Source organism: Crocodylus siamensis, chromosome 4, assembly GCF_052110815.1.
Source record: "Crocodylus siamensis isolate JL-2025a chromosome 4, ASM5211081v1, whole genome shotgun sequence".
NCBI classification, from domain to species: Eukaryota; Metazoa; Chordata; order Crocodylia; family Crocodylidae; genus Crocodylus; species Crocodylus siamensis.
In genome coordinates this window covers 5083839-5101516 of record NC_143398.1, presented here as the reverse complement: position 1 = coordinate 5101516, position 17678 = coordinate 5083839, and the positions used below count along the sequence as shown (strand labels likewise).

The window sequence follows — 17678 nt, the reverse complement described above, 5'->3', positions numbered from 1 at the left end:
GTTGCTCCTTTTTGCCTGTGCACCAAGCCTGGCATGTATCCTCTTCTGCTCAGTGGCCTTGTGTCTATTTGGGAAGTCTCTTGGGCCACAGCAAGTCCTCAGAAGAGCTGGGAACTGCTGGACAGCCTGTCGGATCAAGGTGGGAAGCTGGAATTGTCCCCAGCACCTGAGTTATCCATGGGCTTGGGCCTCTGGTTGGCTCAGGTGAGCCTGTGTCCTGTAGACCCTGTTGCCTGCATGCCTGTAGATGCCTGTCACTTTGATATGTCCTTGTTCCCCCTGGACTTATCTAGGACATCCCTGTGCAGGCCCTGTCCTGTAGTAAAGCAATTGGCTACATCAGCTAATGGCCTGAATTAAAACAGCCCCCAGGCTGCCATCTGACTTGTGCTGAGGGTCCATTCCCCTTCTGGTCTTAACACATTGTTGTAGGTAACTAGGTAAGGACCCCGTGTTATTGCACCAAGCATCTGAGCCCTTTAGGATTAGACGTCGCTGTGGAAAAATCTCGGCTTACCATCTTCCAAGCAGCTGCCCCTCTCCTTTAGACACCCCGAAAGCTAGCTCTGGTTCCTAGTGGTTATGACACGCCTGTCATAGGGCCCCTAGGGCAGCTGGGAGACATGCCATGGAAGCGTGGAAGTCTGCTTGAATATCTGTGCTCCTTTGTTGCCTGGAATTTTTCCGTGCCTGGGCCCTGAAGGCACTTGTGTGGGTGGATGCAATGCCAGGTGGCTCGTAAAGAGTCTAGACAGAGGTAGCCTCCCTACGGAAATCAATCTTCATTAAACAACCCAGAGCCCAGGCCTTGGCGGAGAGGTCGAGGGGGTAGTAATAGAGGAGCCATCTCCAGGCAGCACCACGTTTAACTCCTACAGCGCAGCTTCTGCGACTCTTCACTGAACGAAGTCCGCTTTTCTTTCCTTGAGCAGTGAATTGGGTGCCGGTAGATGTTGCTGGTCGTGGATACACCTCGTTTGCCCACAGAAGAGGTATATAGAGCTAGGAGAACATTGCTCAGCAAATGGGATACTTGGTTAAGAAAATGCAGCTTTGGAGAGATACCAATCATTTCCTTGCAAAAACAACCTGACTTAAACAAAAAATGTTAAGAAAAAGTTAAAGTAACCCAAAAGCAAAAATAATTATTTCATTTTGGGTTACCCTGCCCACCCTCCCTCCAAAACTTTATTGGGCATGGAACAGATTGCTGTGCTTGGGGGTGGGAGAGGATGAAAACGCTGAAAAATGTTTGTTTCAGGTCCATCCGAGTCATTTTTTTTTAATTTTCAATTTGGCAGCTCATGCCAAATAATCCCTCATTTCTCCAGAAGCAGCCTGGGCTGTGCCTGTGTATCTTTTCAAAGCACTAGCAGGCCTTTCCCTCCAGGCCGAGTGACAAAGGACATACCTTTCAGCATCATTGGGCCTTTTTGTTCATTGGTAATGACCCTGGTGGAGATAGTCCGTGGCACAATGATAGTATTTTTATTTTAACAAGCTCCAGGCACTTTCAAGATTTGCATTTAGTGCTGGGCCAGTACTGCAGACGGTGCCAGAGTGCAAATTTGGGTCAAAATGTGGATGGAGATTGGATAATCTGAACTGATGGCATCATTCCTGATTTGCTGGTGTCTCAGATTTGAAACCTTGTGGTACATAAGACATCCCTCATTGGGGAGGAGGGTGGGAGGCCTGGACCTGGGAGACGGTGCATTTAAGACTACCATCCTGTTGTAAGAGAAGCACTTAGTGTCACTTAGGTTTGGGAGTGTGCAAGAGGGAATGGGGGCTCTGCTAATAAATGGTATTCACCCTGGGTGGGCTCTGCCTGAATTTATGCTCTGGGCGGGCCCTGCCTGCTGGCTAGGCCCACACTGAAACACCCTCATACCCCAGCCAGTCCCCTGAAGCATATTGACCTGGGTCAGAGCAGCCCTGGGATGGCAGGCTGACCTGCGGGGCTGCTCCAACCAGGCTTAATGTGCTGCACATGAATAAACTCTGGAGCTAAATGCTCTGGAGTTATTTGCTCCTGGCTGCATATTCAAATGATGTGCCTAGGAGCAAAAAACTCCAGAGAAATAAGCACCAGAGTTGATTCGTGTGCACTGATTGCACGTGTAGATGCACCGAGGAGGCCAAATTAGCCACGTGTGTGTCTCAAGGTAGGGACAGCCAAACTCCAAATGTTCAGAGTGTGCTTTTGGCTTCGCTATCAGCATCCAAACATTTCGAATAACTTCTTTGTGGCATCCGGGTTTCTTGGGTCTGCAAAGCTGAATTGGAAACCACACAAGAGGCAGCATCCTTTGTGGGATGTCTGGCTCTTCTGTGTCTGGATATGACTGGAAATGCCATCCGCTGAGTCTTTCTTTTGGTAGGTTGAGACTTCTGGTTGTGAAGTGATGCCGGGTGAGAAAACGAACTTGCCAGATACGAAACCAACAGGTTTAATTTCATTATTACTCCTACTACTACTAGTTTCTCATAATAGCAATAAGCCAAATCATATTCCCTTTCATTTTTTGCTCTTGTCCTCGAGCTTTCCTCAGAAAACAAAATCCCAGAAAATTTAAAAAAGAAACCGTGAAAGGGTAACTCATAGAAAAAAGCAAGGACATGAAATTATCTCAGACCTCAGACCTCCACACCTCATCCCTACCATCCTGTTGGCTACTTCCATCCATGCATAATGCTGACTTTTTAAATGTAGCCCAGAGTAGTAATTTATCCTGATTCAGGGCTGTCCATTGCGTGTCCTTTCCATGTTTGCACCCCTGTAAAGGGAGATATTACTGGAGTGTCTGCACCCTAAAATAACTCACTTAGTACTGTTATGGGTGTTATCTTCTGTTGTACCAACAGCACGGTTAGGATAGACTAAGACAAGCTTATGTCTACATTAGCTAGAGAGAGAAGAAGTGTCAGGGATTACAGCAGTCTTGACAAGCTGCGACAGTACCAGCGATGATAGTTGTTTTGGAAGAACTAAAATATCCTGAAGGCATTGGGGTAGATGGATGTCTTGTCTCATCTTCAATGTTTCTGGCAATGTTGCTTCCAAAGCCACCCTTGCGGCATTGCCTATCATGTTTTGAGGCTTCCCTAGCTCTGTCATGCATCATGTTTCCTGATGCAGGCAGAGCCTATTGCTACTAGCTTTGTGGTTATTTGCTATGGGGAAAAAAACCCAACTTGCTCCTCTTTCTATTGCAAGATCTCCCACCCCACCCTTTTATATTCTGTATTCTTCTGTTGCAAGATCTCCCACCCCACCCTGTTATATTCTTTTGTTGCAAGATCTCCCACCCCACCCTGTTATATTCTTCTGTTGCAAGATCTCCCACCCCACCCTGTTATATTCTTCTGTTGCAAGATCTCCCACCCCACCCTGTTATATTCTTCTGTTGCAAGTTCTCCCACCTCACCCTGTTATAAAAGGGTGTGATTTTTTTAGACCCAATGTGTGAGCCCTCCCCTCACCCCCAGCCCTCTTTACAGAGTCATAACTAGCGAGTTGTGTGCCCTGGGCAGAGAATGGGAGGAGGGTGTTGTCCCATGCATCTGCGGATGGCAGGGGAAGGGCAGGAGGGAAAGGAGCAGGGGCAAGTGCTGGAGGTCTTACTTGATAGTACCCCCTCCTCCACCCCTGCTGGGTAAAGATGTTCAGCCAGGACTGTGTGATGGAGAGGTGCTGGGGGTACAACTTGTGGGGCCTAGTCCTGATCCTCTGCACAAAGAGGTGGGATAGGTGGCATGAACAGCCCGCTAGCATGTCTCCCACTGGGGAAGAAATCCCTGAGATAATTAGTATACACAGCCTTCATGACCTTCCAGCACTATACAATTTTCTTTTCTGGGCAAGGTACACAGTCTGGGAGGACTGGGGCAGGCAGGACATAGGCTGGAAGAGGTGGACCCATAGGATCAGATCTAGAGCATCGTCAAGGGTTGTGTTGCCACAGCCACATCCTTGTCATCTCTCCCACATTTCCAGCACCCAGTCAACATTGGATGCAGCAAAGACCTGAGCCCTCCGTGCACAGATGTCCCAAACCTTGGTGAAGGCAGCAGATAGGTCACCACACATGGGTATGACAATTCCCCCAGCTTTTACCCAGTATCAGCGTCTTTCTTGTTATCTCTCTGAGTTGTGTCGATTTATGTGGTGAACACCTTGCAGGACGTGATGTTCAATACAAGTGCGCTTTAAAGCCTAGTGTTTGGGGAAGATGCAAGAGCAAGAGACAGTGATTTGGTAATGGGGCTGACCCAGAGATGTAGATCAAAATGTCTCAGACTTTGGGAAGGATCCAAACCGAACCCTCATCTTTGTTGTTGGGGCTCATTTGCAGTTTGTGTTCATTCGTCCCTTCTTTTCTGATTGTTTGTGTTTTTGTTATTTTTTCCCCTGGAAGGGAGACGTTCTGAGCTCTGCGTGGTGCTCCTTGCGACACCAGAAATTATGTGAAATGAGCTGGGTTTCTTTACAGATGCAAAATTCACTTCGTATTCCTCTGAAAGGGGATTTTTTTGCCCCCTTTTGAGGGCCACAAACCCTTTGTACAAACCTGGGCCTGGTTTTGAGTGAGCCTGGGATGGGGTCTTTTTTTGGGATCCCTGCCAAGAGTCTGGGGGTCGCATTGGCACAGTGCTAGAGTTAAATGCATCTCTGCCCCCTTTTTGGTAACCTCTTAAGTTTCAGGCTCTCTAGCTATCATCCTTCTTGGCTGGGGGAACTGCGTTCCTCTCCTTCCTACCGGAGACCTTGGGCTGAAGTTTTCTTTAATTCACTCTGGTCACATCTGCAGCTCAGTACTGCAATGCTGCTCTCACATGGGGTTCACTGTGGTGTTATTCAGTAACTGGCCAGCTTCCATAAAGCCCAGTATTATTTATTACTATTATCTCCTCTATGGGTGTGAAACGTGGGTGACCTACCATCATCATCTCAAGAACCTGTAGAGGTATCACCAACGATGGCTCTGGAAAACCCTCCACATCAAATGGGAAGATCGCTGCACAAATGCCAGCTTCTTTGCTGACGCCAGTGTTACCGGGATGGAGTTGGTGATCCTCAGGCACCAACTTTGCTAGACCAGACATTCAACAAGTGCTCCCAAAACAAGTGCTTTGCTCCCAGGTTAGTTGTGGCCAGAGGAGACGCTACAAGGACATGTTGAAGGGAGGCCAACCTCAAAAGCTGGGAGGAGCTGCCTGACAACCAACTCCAATGGCTCCACAACTGCAGCGTCAACCATCAAATCAGAGGAGAGATCAAAAGAAGGGAAAAAAGAGGAATCCCAGCCTGCAGCCTACTTTCTCCTGCAGAAAGACCTGCAACTTCTGCAGGTGGGTTTGTGGCTCAAGGATTGGGGTCATTGACATCAATGAACTGTGGTAGAGGTCATCCTTGACATGAGGGATCGTTGCCACCACTGACTATTCACAACACAAACCATATTCCAAGAACATGTGGTGGAAAAAACCCCCAAGCTGCTTCTCTGCATGCCCCTTGTCCAGCTTCTGCATGGAAATTGCAGTCGATCACAAGTTTATCTGATTTGCTGGACTTCCGTCTGTTGGTCGCAGGCCTTGGTCTGTCTATTCTTGCACTGTGTAGCTGTCACCCCCTCCCTGCATTAAAGCTATCCATCGATAAAGTTCAAAGGGTAGAGAATCTGCATGGACAATATTGGGAATTTACATGAAATTACTCCTCTGTCAGTTGACTTCCTGAATTTAGCCATGAGTAATTGCTAGCAAACCCATAAGGATACACCATAACGTACGTATCATTGACGCAACAGTCTTTGAAGGGTCCGTATTTTAAAAACAGCTGTCAAACAGCTGTCACACTTATGGTTTCCATAAGAGCTCCCTGCGGGAAGCCAGGCTTGCAATGCTTTGCTCTAGGAAGGGCAGAAGCACATAACATTTTCTGACTGCCTTGGCCAAGAGCTACGAAGCCCCGCATCTTATCCCTGAAAGTGGCCCATAACAGATGATGGCGAGAAAGGTTGAACCATCTCACAGGTAGCAGCCGTGGGCTGATCTTTACCCCTCACATTAGCTCTCCTCCTGGTCTCTGACAGACAGGCAGGAATTAATTAAACCCTGATTGAGATGATTTTGAAATCTCACCCACAAAGATGATTGTGATTGTTAATGCTGAAAATTGTGGGTGTCCATCCAGGTGGCCGGCCTTTCCAAGCTCCTGTCCTCCAACGACTTCCCATGGTGGTGAAGTTAATTATAGGCTAATTCTCTACGTTATGAAATAGCACTTGCTTTTGTCACTTTTTAAAATTGCATTGACTGTCCCCTCAAACATCTGTTAGGAGACAGGAGACCAGAGGTTCTGGAGCAACTTTCTCTGTCCCTTTCATTATTTTATATTCTTTTCTCGTGTCACCTCTTACTGTTCTTCTGAAGGTAACGATCCTGATCTTCTCCATCTCTCGCCATAGTAGGTTTTTCATGCCCTTGCTCCTTCTTGATGCTGTTAAATGAGCCTCCGTTAATTCAGCAATATCCTTTTAGGACAGGGATGTCAAATGCAAACGAGCTGCCAGGCCGTGTTTCCCGTCCGCAGCTAGGGGTGGGCCGTAGCCAGGGGCTGGGTCAGCCAGGCTGGGTGACACACCCCTGGATGTGGGCCGCAGGGCTGCTTTTTGCTGCAATTTTTGGAGCCATTGTGTCAGCACCACCAGCACCCGGAGGGTTAAAGCTGATGCCGAAATTGCAGAAAATCAGTGGTGGGCAGTGACACTGGCATTAACCCCCTGGGTGCTGGCACCCACAGCAGCTTCTGCAGTCACAGCAATACACCTGTGGCCCAGCTCTGGAGATGAGTTGTCTGGTCCACAAGAAGCCTCGTGGGCCATTTGTTTCACGCTTTTGCTTGGAGAAGGGGTGACCAGTTCTTGGCAAAATGAAAAGAAGTGACCTCTTCTCGCCCTGTGAATCGAGGTGGCTGTATTCAAGGAACTGTGACTACCTGGTTGATGGGCTGGCTGGAGTCTGATCTCATTGCCTGCTTCCGACTGCCTCTGCTGGGGGTCCCTGCCTCTTCCTTTGGGGGCTTATTCACTCAAGCGCGCGCTCTTAGTTGGGTGTCCCCCAGTAAGACCCTTCTGAAGAGATACAGTAGTAACATTTATACCTTGTAGACTCAAGCACTGAATCGTTCCCAGTGGTGCCATGATGCATGACAAGCCATTGATCATTTTGAGCAAAGACGCCTCACTATTGAGGCAAATAGACACCAAAGGTCTGGGACCCAACATCCCAACTTCTATAATTTCTGATTTCTATTGTCACCAGGACCTACTCCTTCCCCCTGGAACTGGTTTTCATGTCTGCAGTCGAACATATGGATCTCAGGTCGACCTTCTCAGTCATCTATGGACTCACTGATGTCCATAGATGGACTGGAAGACAGTCATCCTCGTATTGAGGGACTGCCAACAACGACGACTTCCAGCTATCCCCGCTGGGGTCAGCATCTGTGCGCTATCATCTGTATTTTGCTGTTACCTTTAAGTCTGTCCATCAGGCATTGAAGGAGCAGGTCTGTGTGCAATAAGTCTGCCGGCCCAGGTGGAAGGCGAAGAGTTGCTCCATGCACGAGACACGTTGCAGCTATGCCAGGAATCTGCTCTGCTCCGCAGCTCCCTTCAGCTGCAGGGGAAATCAGTTTTGCTAGAGGAGGTAGCTGGCTCCTTTACACCTCTGCGGACGGCATGTGGAATGCTGCCCCCGGGTCTGCCCTTTGCACTTGCTCGGTACAGGTGTAAGCAGCAGTGCGAGGCAGAGGGAAATTACTGAGATTTATTGCGCCAGGAGGCCTCAGTGCCTTTAAGATATTGCTGGGACTGTAAGTCTCCTGGGAGCAGGGACTGCCCATTGTTTTGTGCGCAGACAGTGCCTCATGCAAGATCGCTGCACGCATGCCAGCTTCTTTGCTGGAACCAATGTTCCTGGGACGGAGTTGGTGATCCTCAAGCACCAACTTTGCTAGGCCGGACATTGAGGCCTGTCCTGTTATAATGATATCATCATATTTCTGTAGCTCTTTCATGCCACTATCTTTTGGTTCCTGGAACAAAAATGTAATGGCCACATCCTGCAAGCTACAGGCAAGTAGCCCATGCAGAAACCATGCCACTGAAGCTCCAGCTAAAGCTGGGAGCATCCCACAAGACATAGAAAATCCCCTGCACTTGCTGCAGTAGAAAAAGGAAATCTTCCATTAACCTTTAGGGAGCAAGGACTGCATTACAGATGAATCTAGTGACCTGTGAATAATACTCATCATGCCCAAACCCATGGTGTTTTGCTCTCTTTTCCTATCAGACCTTCTTTGCTAGGCAAGGCTGGGCTGGGGCGGTATCTCCAGGAGGTGTCTGTGTGCTACCAATGGATCAAGCTGCCTAGGGAAGCTGCAGAATCTTCTTCACGGGAAGATGTCAAGCAAAAAGAGGCTGGACAGGCTCCTGTCTGAGGTGCTTTACAAACCCCGAATCTGTCCTCTCTACGAAGAGGTTGGACTAGATGATCCTTTTGAACCCTATGATTTTGTGATACCCTGTCAGTATTAAACCAGCCCCCTGTCCTGGCCACATGTTACTGGACTGGGATTGCTGTCTCCTAACTGATGGTTATTAAAGATCCCCTAGCATTTCTTATAACTGTGGGGGCCTGAATTGCAGCAGTTGGGCCATGATGTGGGATTGTGTTTGGTCAAACTAAACCCCAATTTGGATTTTCTTTTGGTATACATCGCATGATCAAAGGACTCATTAGGGGACCCCTTGAGAAGAAGTTTTTCTCTAAACTGGCTGAATGGTTGCACTGAAACTTTCCCAGACATTCAGCTGGGAGCACCCAGATTGCAAGAGTTTCAGCTCCCACCATGAGCAGGGTTGTAAATGTCCTAAACCGCGGGGAAGTGTTAGGCCATCGTAAATGCAGGCATTGCTGCCAGCTCAGCTCATTATGGACATGATATTTACTTTCAACCTGATTAGTTCCCTTTGAACTACCAGGAGTCTTCGTTCAGTTTGGCCTCTGATGACAGGACGTCCCGGGGCTATCATTTGCCCTGAGCTCCTGCAGTGGATACTCAGATCATCGGAGATCTCACTTAAATTCATGGGGGTACAGCTCTGGCAGCTCTAAGTCCAACACTGAGGAGGTTGTTTTATCAGCCTGTCTGAATCGAGACCTGTCCTTCTGTGGCTTGAAAGGTGAACGCATTCAATGAGCTCCTTGCGCGTTGTCGCGCTTTCCTATCGCCCACGTCACCCGTTATCAAGTGATGCGTGAACAACTTATTTTCCAGTCTGTTGTCGCTTATTTTCTTCATGCTTTAAGGGGCTTTGTGGCTGAAGTGCAGTGGAGGTTGAGGGCTGGGGAGCCACTTGAAGAACCAGCCTGCTCGGTTGACAGCAGGTCTCATCTTTTCCTAGATGAAGCAGACCATTTATTTCATTGCGTGCATCCACGCCCAACCATTCGTTGAACACGCCTTCCCTAATTGTTACCATTCGGTTTGGGGTTCAACAGCAGCCTCGTTACCTTTCATCACCCCGTTTCAACTCGTCAGATGTTGGCCGTGCATCCTGTCTAATGTGGCTGACAGACGGGTCCCCCTAATTAAAGCAGGATGCATGACCAGGGCACTTAGGCCATTCCCGCCTGGCTTCCCATGCCTATCGTGCTGCGGTAGCCTCCCGGCCTGGTGATAGATTGCAGCAGGGGTGTTTTCCTCTCGCTTCTGCAGGACCATGCGGAGAGATGAAATGAAATGTGTTCTGCATTATCCTCAGGGGTGAGGCGTGGGGGAGGTCTGCCTTCTTTCTCATCTGCTTTAATTTCATTTTTTGTAGCAGCCTTGCGCTTTGAGGTGTTCCCCCTGCAAATCTCAAAGGAAGTTTTCTCTCCCTCCTTGGCCATGTGTCTTCCACATTGTGGCCTTCGAAATTCAGGGGGCCCTGAGCAGTGGCGTGAATGCAGAGGAGAGGAGCAGGTGAGACCTCGGATGAGGACCTGCCAGAGGAGGACAAAAACCCCATGCCCCAGCTCAAGGGAAGGCATCAGAAAAGGGATGGGGGCTCCTGGGGATTAAACCTGGAATCCAGTTGCCAGGGTGGAAACCAATGCGGGATGATGGTGCCCAGGATGCTAGGGTGGTAGTGGGGGCAAAATACCATTGCTGTTTGTAGATATGGGGTGAAAAGGATCCAGGTTATTCGATCTCTCCCTGGGAAGGTTTGGCCCCACCGAACTGATGGGAGTAGCCACCGTCTCCAGCTCAGGGACCACGTGGTTAGCTGCTGGGTGTCAAAACAGGTTGCAAGGGATCTGCTCTTGCAGTGACCATTCACCCTTGGCCTCTCCATTGAGGTTGTAAGCTGGCGGCAGCTTTGCAGTGCGGGGACCTGTCCTCTGAAGACAGGATTAGGGCTGATTGAATTGGTTTCATGTAGGGCATCACAGCTGTCAAACGCTTATGGGATTCAGTCATCATTGGATTCGGTCCCAGAGGTGACATGGTCCACTCTCCAGGGCTGCAGTCTTGTTCAACAAGCATGAGGCTGTGAAGGCAAGTGTGGAAGGAAGGCTCCTGCCCAGGGATTGTCTTGAGTACCCCTTGCTGTAATCTCCGGCTAATTTATTAGCATAGACTTGAAGTGACCGATTTGGATCATTTGCTCCCAACAATGGGTGCGGAGGATGTGGGGTATTAAAATGCCAGGCTCTGCATTTGGTGCTTTCCTTTCTCAGCAAGAAGCTGTGATCTTGGCTCGGTGAATGTGCTGCATGGCTCAACTGGGGACGAGAGGGTGGCATGCAGTGATAAAATCAAAGGGTTGGGAGGGACCTCAGAGGTCACCTGCTATAGTCTGCTATCCCAGACAGATGCCTGTCCAGCCTTTTCTTGAAAACCTTCATTGAAGGAGATTCCCTAGATTGCTCTATGGCAGAGCTGATGCTGCTGTCAAAAAGCCTTTTAAAATGAAATTGGAGGTGCATGGTACTGGGAATTGTGGCAGGGCATGTTTTTAGCTCCGTTGGTCACAGCGTGATGCTAGTAATAACCCCAGGTTGCAGATTCAACCCCTGGCTTGACTAGATGATTGCTTGAGGTCCCTTCCAGCCTTGTTTCTCTATGATCTAAGTCACTTATGAGTGGTCTGAAAGAGGGGTGGTGGAAATGGGTCAGGGAATAAGTGGCTTTGTGGGTCTCAAGTGCTTTCAGACAACGCACATCAGATTTGCCGTTAGTGCAACTCAGTCCGGCTCTATGGACTCCAATAGTGATGCCCCTTCCCTCCCCCGCCATACAACTGAGGATGGGAAAACAGATATTAGGAATGCTATTTAATTATAGTACCAATACCATATTACTATAGTACTAATACTAATTATAGTATTTGTATCCCAATCCCCTGTGGATGGGGGTATAGATACAGGAATACAGATATCTCTGCTCTGCAGCAGAGATGGGGCCCTGGCTGACACCCCAGATCTAGTTGCCTGTGAACACTGGGGAAATCAACATCCTCATCCAGCTCTGTGCTTGGCTTGGAGCAACCTAAATGATGCATGCTTAATATGCTTGGCCACTGCTGTGCCTTGGCTCAGGCTCCCCTTATTGCAGAGAAGGAGAGGTTTTCCAGGGACTTGAGCAGCAGTAGCACCAGTCCCTATTTGAACAAAGCAGCTAAGAGTTGTACTGCATCACCTGGAGCTGAAATACCAAATGGCAGAACTGGTTTCCATGTTGCAGCCCAGTAGAAAAGCCAGGAAAGATTGTCCTTTGCAGCTAGCACCTTTCTTTCCCCTGTGGTTGCCATCGTGGGTCCTCTAGGTGGTCGCTTTCTGGGTTGCGATGGGAAAGCTTAGTTCTGGGAAGCTGGGATTTCCAGCGCAGCGCCTCGTGGCTCCCTTGCGCCAACTAGTAGAAGAGGGTGCCTCCTATTCGGTGGGTCACAGTGACCCGTCGCATTCAGCACTGCCATGACTGCTGCTTCTGCTGCCAAAAGCAAAACTCCCAGTGACTTGGATGCAGCCAGGGTCCATCCAATCCAGCATCGGTTCCAGTACAGCCGCTGGGACACTTGCTCCCAAGCTGCCCCTGCTGATCCAGCATCCTGTCTCCAGTGACGCTGCGTGATGAGTGGTGGAAACCCCCCCATTGTGCCTGCCTGGATGGGGGGCACGACCCATTCAGCTATGCTGGGGCATGTCAGCGCTATTGTTTGGGCCTGTTCCCATCAGACTGAGTTAAGTCTGTGCAGCTCCCCGAGTGAAAGGCCCAGTGCTCGCTTGCTCTGTGATCCCCTTGGGAGTCACCATGCCGAAGAGGTGATCGGTACCCGCTGCCTGCCTGCCTGCCTTCCTGCCATCCACACAGGGGGATGCCAGGGCTTCAGTCACGCCAGCGAGGAGGGAAGACAAACGCGCTTGCTGAACCACATCAAAAAGAAAGTCCGGGAGCTTCCCCAGCCTCCCTCTCCCCTCCGCCACCTTGGAAGGTATCATTTCACTTTAAGGCATAACACGCACAGACAGAGCGGTTGTCTCGTCAAGCCTGGGCAGCGTCTTCAGCGCCGGGGGGAGCACGGTGATATATAGCTTGCTCCTTGCGGATGGGGAGCCCTGGGCTGGGACTTGTCAAACCGACACATGCCTCCTTTTAACAAAATAAACGTCGCTGCAGGTGCTGAGCTCGAGCAGCTGCGATCGCTTTGCTCCTCGAAGGGGCTCAGGTTTCTGAGTGGGTTGCTACACTGCTGCCCTGCCAGGGAGCCTGGAGAGGAAGGATGGGTTAGTGGTAAAGCTTTGGGGGGGGACAGGGGTGCAGGTTCCCATCCTCTCATTTCCAAGCTGACAATGGGAGAATGATGGCTGCGTTGCTTCGCAGGCGTCTGAGGAGGATGACTCAATTATTTTGCAAGGTACTCCGTTTCGGTAGCACTGGCAGCCACGTCCGAAGCTAAACCAACCTGGAGACAAAGAGACAGGAGGGATTTTTTTATTTTATTTTATTTTATTTTTTTACTGCCGTTCTCACTGCCGGAGCTGGACCCCCTTTGTTTGGTGCAGTCTCAGGGTCAGTCAAGCATCCCTCCTCATTAACCCACCAAGCTGCTGTCCGTGCAGAGCACAGCCCAGAGAGGGTCTGGCTGGTGGGGGGCGGCATCCGTTCCCTCCTCACCTGGTAGCAGAGCAGGTGACTTGTAGGTGACCTCCATACGCTGTGAGAAGTGCTGCAGCTCAGAGATGGCTGCTGCCAGCTGCCTGGTTGGAGGGCAAAGGCCTGGGTATGCACTCTGTGCCCTTGCATTGATGGGCAGAACAAGCGTGGAGGAGGTGGCAGTCTTTCTACTGATGCCCTGGCTTCACCACTGGGTACTTTTGATACCAAAGCAGGGAAAGACCATCCTTTGCAGCTGGCACCTGCACAAAAAGATGAGGGCGTGTTGACCCTTGGTACCAGGAAGACCCAGGTAGTAGGAAGAGGAGACATATGGTGGAGGGGTTAGCTCCGCTGGCCATGCTTATCCTCTTTTCCTGGCTTCGACATCTGCGATCTCCCTGTACCGCACTTACTTTCGTCATTCTTGCCGGACTCCCCCTCTGTTTGCAGGGATACGCCACCCTCATTTCAGAGATCCCCTATCCTCCGGCCTCAGTGCCGAGCCCCGTGGAGCTGAAACGTCAGATTGATTCAAACCTGAAATGTCCCTGATGCTTTTCTTTTTCTGCAACCTTAGGGCCTTCAAAATCTCCCTGTGGCTGCAGGTTGGTCTCTGTGGTGCGGCAGGGGGAAGAGCTGACAAAACATCCCCATGACTTTCGTGCGATCGACAGGGTTAGTGATCCTGGCTATGCCAGCCGCGGAGACTCCCTCCTCCGAGCCCCGTCTTTAGGTGGTCTAAGGACATGGATGTCACAGTCAGCGTCTTGCTGGCCAGAGAGTTGGCCTTGTGTGGTTGTTCAGCTTTTAGGGCTTGAGCTTTGATCATGCAGTCCTAGGGCTGGGGGCCTTTGCTCTGTGTTTGGGCACAAATGGGGTCCTTGTCCATGACTGGTGCTTCTAAGTGTGACCATGGTCCAAATAATGCATGAGCCTATGTTACTTAACCTGGACACAGAACCTACTCTGGATGAGCTTGGCTTGGATGACCTGTAGACGTTACTTGCTGGTGGAAATGTTACCTTCCTCTAGTTTCGTCCTGCTCTTGGGTTGCACAGAAGTGGAAGCCAGCTCATGTGGCTTTTCAGGGGGTGCCCTCAGAGCAGGGCTTTCTTAGTAGCATGGGGTGTCAGGACTGCATTACACCCTCTTCCCTAATAGCTCCCGGTGCCGTTCAGGTAGGGCTATGGGTCACCTTTGCCTTCCAGCTGTTGGCAGCTCTGGAGGCTGTTGCAGTCAACCATGATTTAGAGCCACTCCTGTAGCCACTCCGGTTTCCAGCAGGGATTAAACTGGTTTACAACTGGATTTCACTATGGAGAGTCCCTATCTGCAGCTGTGTTGGGCTCGGCATGGAAGCTGGTTTCTTTGTGTGTGTTAGGACGGCCTCTTTATGGGAGTCCATCAAGATGAAGCAGATTTCAAATTGCTGGGTCTCCCATCCATTCAGCAGACTGGCTGCAAGGCTTTTCATCTGGGTCTGAATTTCCTCAGGGCTGAGTCACACCAAGGTGCGTGGCGGTGGGTCTCACCAGCAGCTTGGGTGTTCAACCACTGTCCTTACAGGGGCTCAATGAGCTGGTAGCCCAGACTGAGGACAGTCTTCCCTCTCCTTGCCCCTCTTTGCAGGTCCCTTCACCCTCTGGAGCAGCCTCCTTGTCTGTGCACATCTCTGCTCCTCTATCCGCTCCTTAGATCCAGGCTTGAGAGGGAGACCTGTTTCTTCTCAGATGCTTGACTGATCAATGGCATCAAAGCTGACTCCCTGAGCTTAACCCAGCGGGTCTGTGTGTCTTCAGCTGTTCAGCTGTCCTTCCTCCCAGATGATGCACTGACCCGCAGGAAGAGCCATAGCCCCAGGCCTTTAACCTGCCACATCTGGGAACCTGACGGAGAGACGTAGCTCTGACTTTAGAATCAGGAGGGCATTTAATTTGGGGTTTTAATCCATCCACTAATAACAGGGTATGTTAGGCAATACGATTGGATAGCAAATGGTCTGCAATCCAGAGGCTGTGAAGTATGGAATAACTGACTAGGATATTAGCCCCGAGTATGGTCTCATGCCTGGGCAGTCGTCCATTTATATGAGTGACCCTCTGTCTGGATTATTGCAGGACCTACAGATTCACACAGATTCACACAAGTTTAGGGCTGGAAGGGACATAAGGCATCAGTGCTCACCGCGGAGGTGCAGCAATTTTTGATCCTCTGAGATGGACTGTGGCAAGCATGCTCCTGTTCAAAAGGAAAAGCTGTCGTATATGCTTGCGTGCAGTGCATAACTGTAGTTGCATATGTTGCATTACTCACCATTGTGGGGAAGAGAAAAGCCCGTGGCTTATGGGGGAGTAGATAGGAAAATGAGACAAACATCGAACTGGTGGAATCCTATTGTCTTTTTCCAGTGGACGGTAATATAGATGTATTATACAGTAGAAGACTTTTCAGAAAAAAAAAGATGTAGGATATTTTGTATATTTGTTATATTCTATTTAAATAATTATATATAAAATTATTCATAGATTCATAGATGTTAGGGTCAGAAGGGACCTCAATAGATCATCGAGTCCGACCCCCTGCATAGGCAGGAAAATGTGCTGGGGTCAGATGCCCATCCAACCTCCTCTTGAAGACCCCCAGGGTAGGGGAGAGCACCGCCTCCCTTGGGAGCCCATTCCAGATTCTGGCCACTAACTGTGAAGAAGTTCCTCCTAATGTCCAGTCTAAATCTGCTCTCTGCTAGCTTATGGCCGTTATTTCTTGTGACCCCCAGGGGCGCCTTGGTGAGCAGAGCCTCACCAATTCCCTTCTGCGCTCCCATGATGAATTTATAGGCAGCCACAAGGTCGCCTCTCCACCTTCTCTTGTGGAGGCTGAAGAGGTCCAGGTGCCCTAGTCTCTCCTCGGAGGGCTTGGCCTGCAAGTCCTTAACCATGTGAGTGGGCCTTCTCTGGACCCTCTCCAGGTTATCCACATCCCTCTTGAAGTGCGGCGCCCAAAACTGGATGCAGTACTCCAGCTGTGGCCTGACCACCGCCCGATAGAGGGGAAGTATCACCTCCCCGGTTCTGTTTGTCATGCACCTGCTGATGCACGATAAAGTGCCATTAGCTTTGCTGATGACTTTGTCACACTGACAACTCATGTTCATTTTGGAGTCCACTAGGACTCTGAGATCCCTTTCCACTTCCGTGCTGCTGAGCAGGTCATTTCCTAGGCAGTAGGTGTGCTGGACATTTTTCCTCCCTAGGTGCAGCACTTGAGCCTCCACGGACTGTGTAATCATCCAAGTCACAGCCTCTTAATTCGTTCACCAGGATGGGGTGAGATACCATATCAAAGGCCTTCCTGAGGTCTAAGTAAACGATATCCACCCCTCCCCCTGTGTCCAGGTGTTTTGTAACCTGGTCATACAAAGAGACTAGATTAGTCAGGCATGATCTACCTGCTATGAACCCATGCTGGTGGCAAATTGGCTAGGGAGTCGTACCCAGAGAGTAGTGCAGGACGGGTCGGTTTCCCCTCAGCTTAATTTGTCCTGCTGGGCTCTCACATATATGAGCCTTAATAATCTTTTGGAAGACCTTGCCAAGGATGGAGGTGAGACTGACTGGCCTATAGTTGCCTGGATCCTCCTTCCTCCCCTTCTTGAAAATAGGGACCACATTGGCCTTTTTCAGTCCTCCGGGACCTGGCCCGTGTGCCACGAGCGCTCAAATATTCTTGCTAGTGGCTGTGCAATGACATCGGCCACTGCCTTCAGCACCCTCGGATGTTTTTGTCTCTTCATGTCTCTGAGTATTATCAAAGTATGCATGCTTAAAGTTGCATTGAATTACACTGCTTAAGAAATACCCCATGCACTGCTACTTTTAGAAGATATTATTACAGTCTATAAATGGGCAGAGTTAAGGCTATGTTGGACCGGTAACTGCAGTGCCTGGTATGTGTGTGGGCACATGTTGAATGGTGCAGTCGGTTTCTGAATGGCATTTCCTTGGGATGTTTGGTCTGTCTTTTATTTAGCAGAAAAGAATGAAAAAGAAAAAGATTTACCCATAGTTTTGACTCGGCTGTAAGTGGATAAAAATAAACAGCAGCACCTGACTTTATTCCATTACACAGCTGGGGCAGGAAAAATTACTACTGAATGGTAAGCCGGGGTCACCCTGCTCTACAATTACTGTGGTCCCTAATGCACTGAATTGCAAGTAATATCCCTTCCTGGAGTGTAATCGTATCTAACTCTGTGTGTGAGAATCAAATGAGCTCATAGAGTAAGCAGCTCAAGGAAGCAGCCTTCAAGGAGAAATGGGGAAGTGGCCTTAAATCTCCAAAACACCTGGGAAAGCAATCAGACTGTGCTGCTTGCCTCCTTGGGAAAGCCCTCGGTGTGATGGGTGGGCACTGGGCACGGGGGACCACTTTCAGGTAATGCAACGTGAATGGTTTCACTGCTGGT

General features: G+C 49.7%; 1 protein-coding gene across 4 annotated transcripts in view; it reads left to right on the top strand.

Annotated features, from left to right (window-relative positions):
• The window catches only part of LOC149865443 (uncharacterized), a 47047-nt gene that overhangs the window by 18572 nt on the left and 10797 nt on the right, over positions 1–17678 (top strand). Inside the window, exon 10 of one of the 4 annotated variants that reach the window (XM_090041541.1) lies at positions 4422–5645. The exons of the other annotated variants lie outside the window; for them this stretch is intronic. The gene's annotated coding sequence lies outside the window, so the exon portion shown is untranslated. Of the gene's footprint in view, positions 1–4421; positions 5646–17678 lie in introns of those variants that run through there. 4 annotated transcript variants of the gene reach the window in all.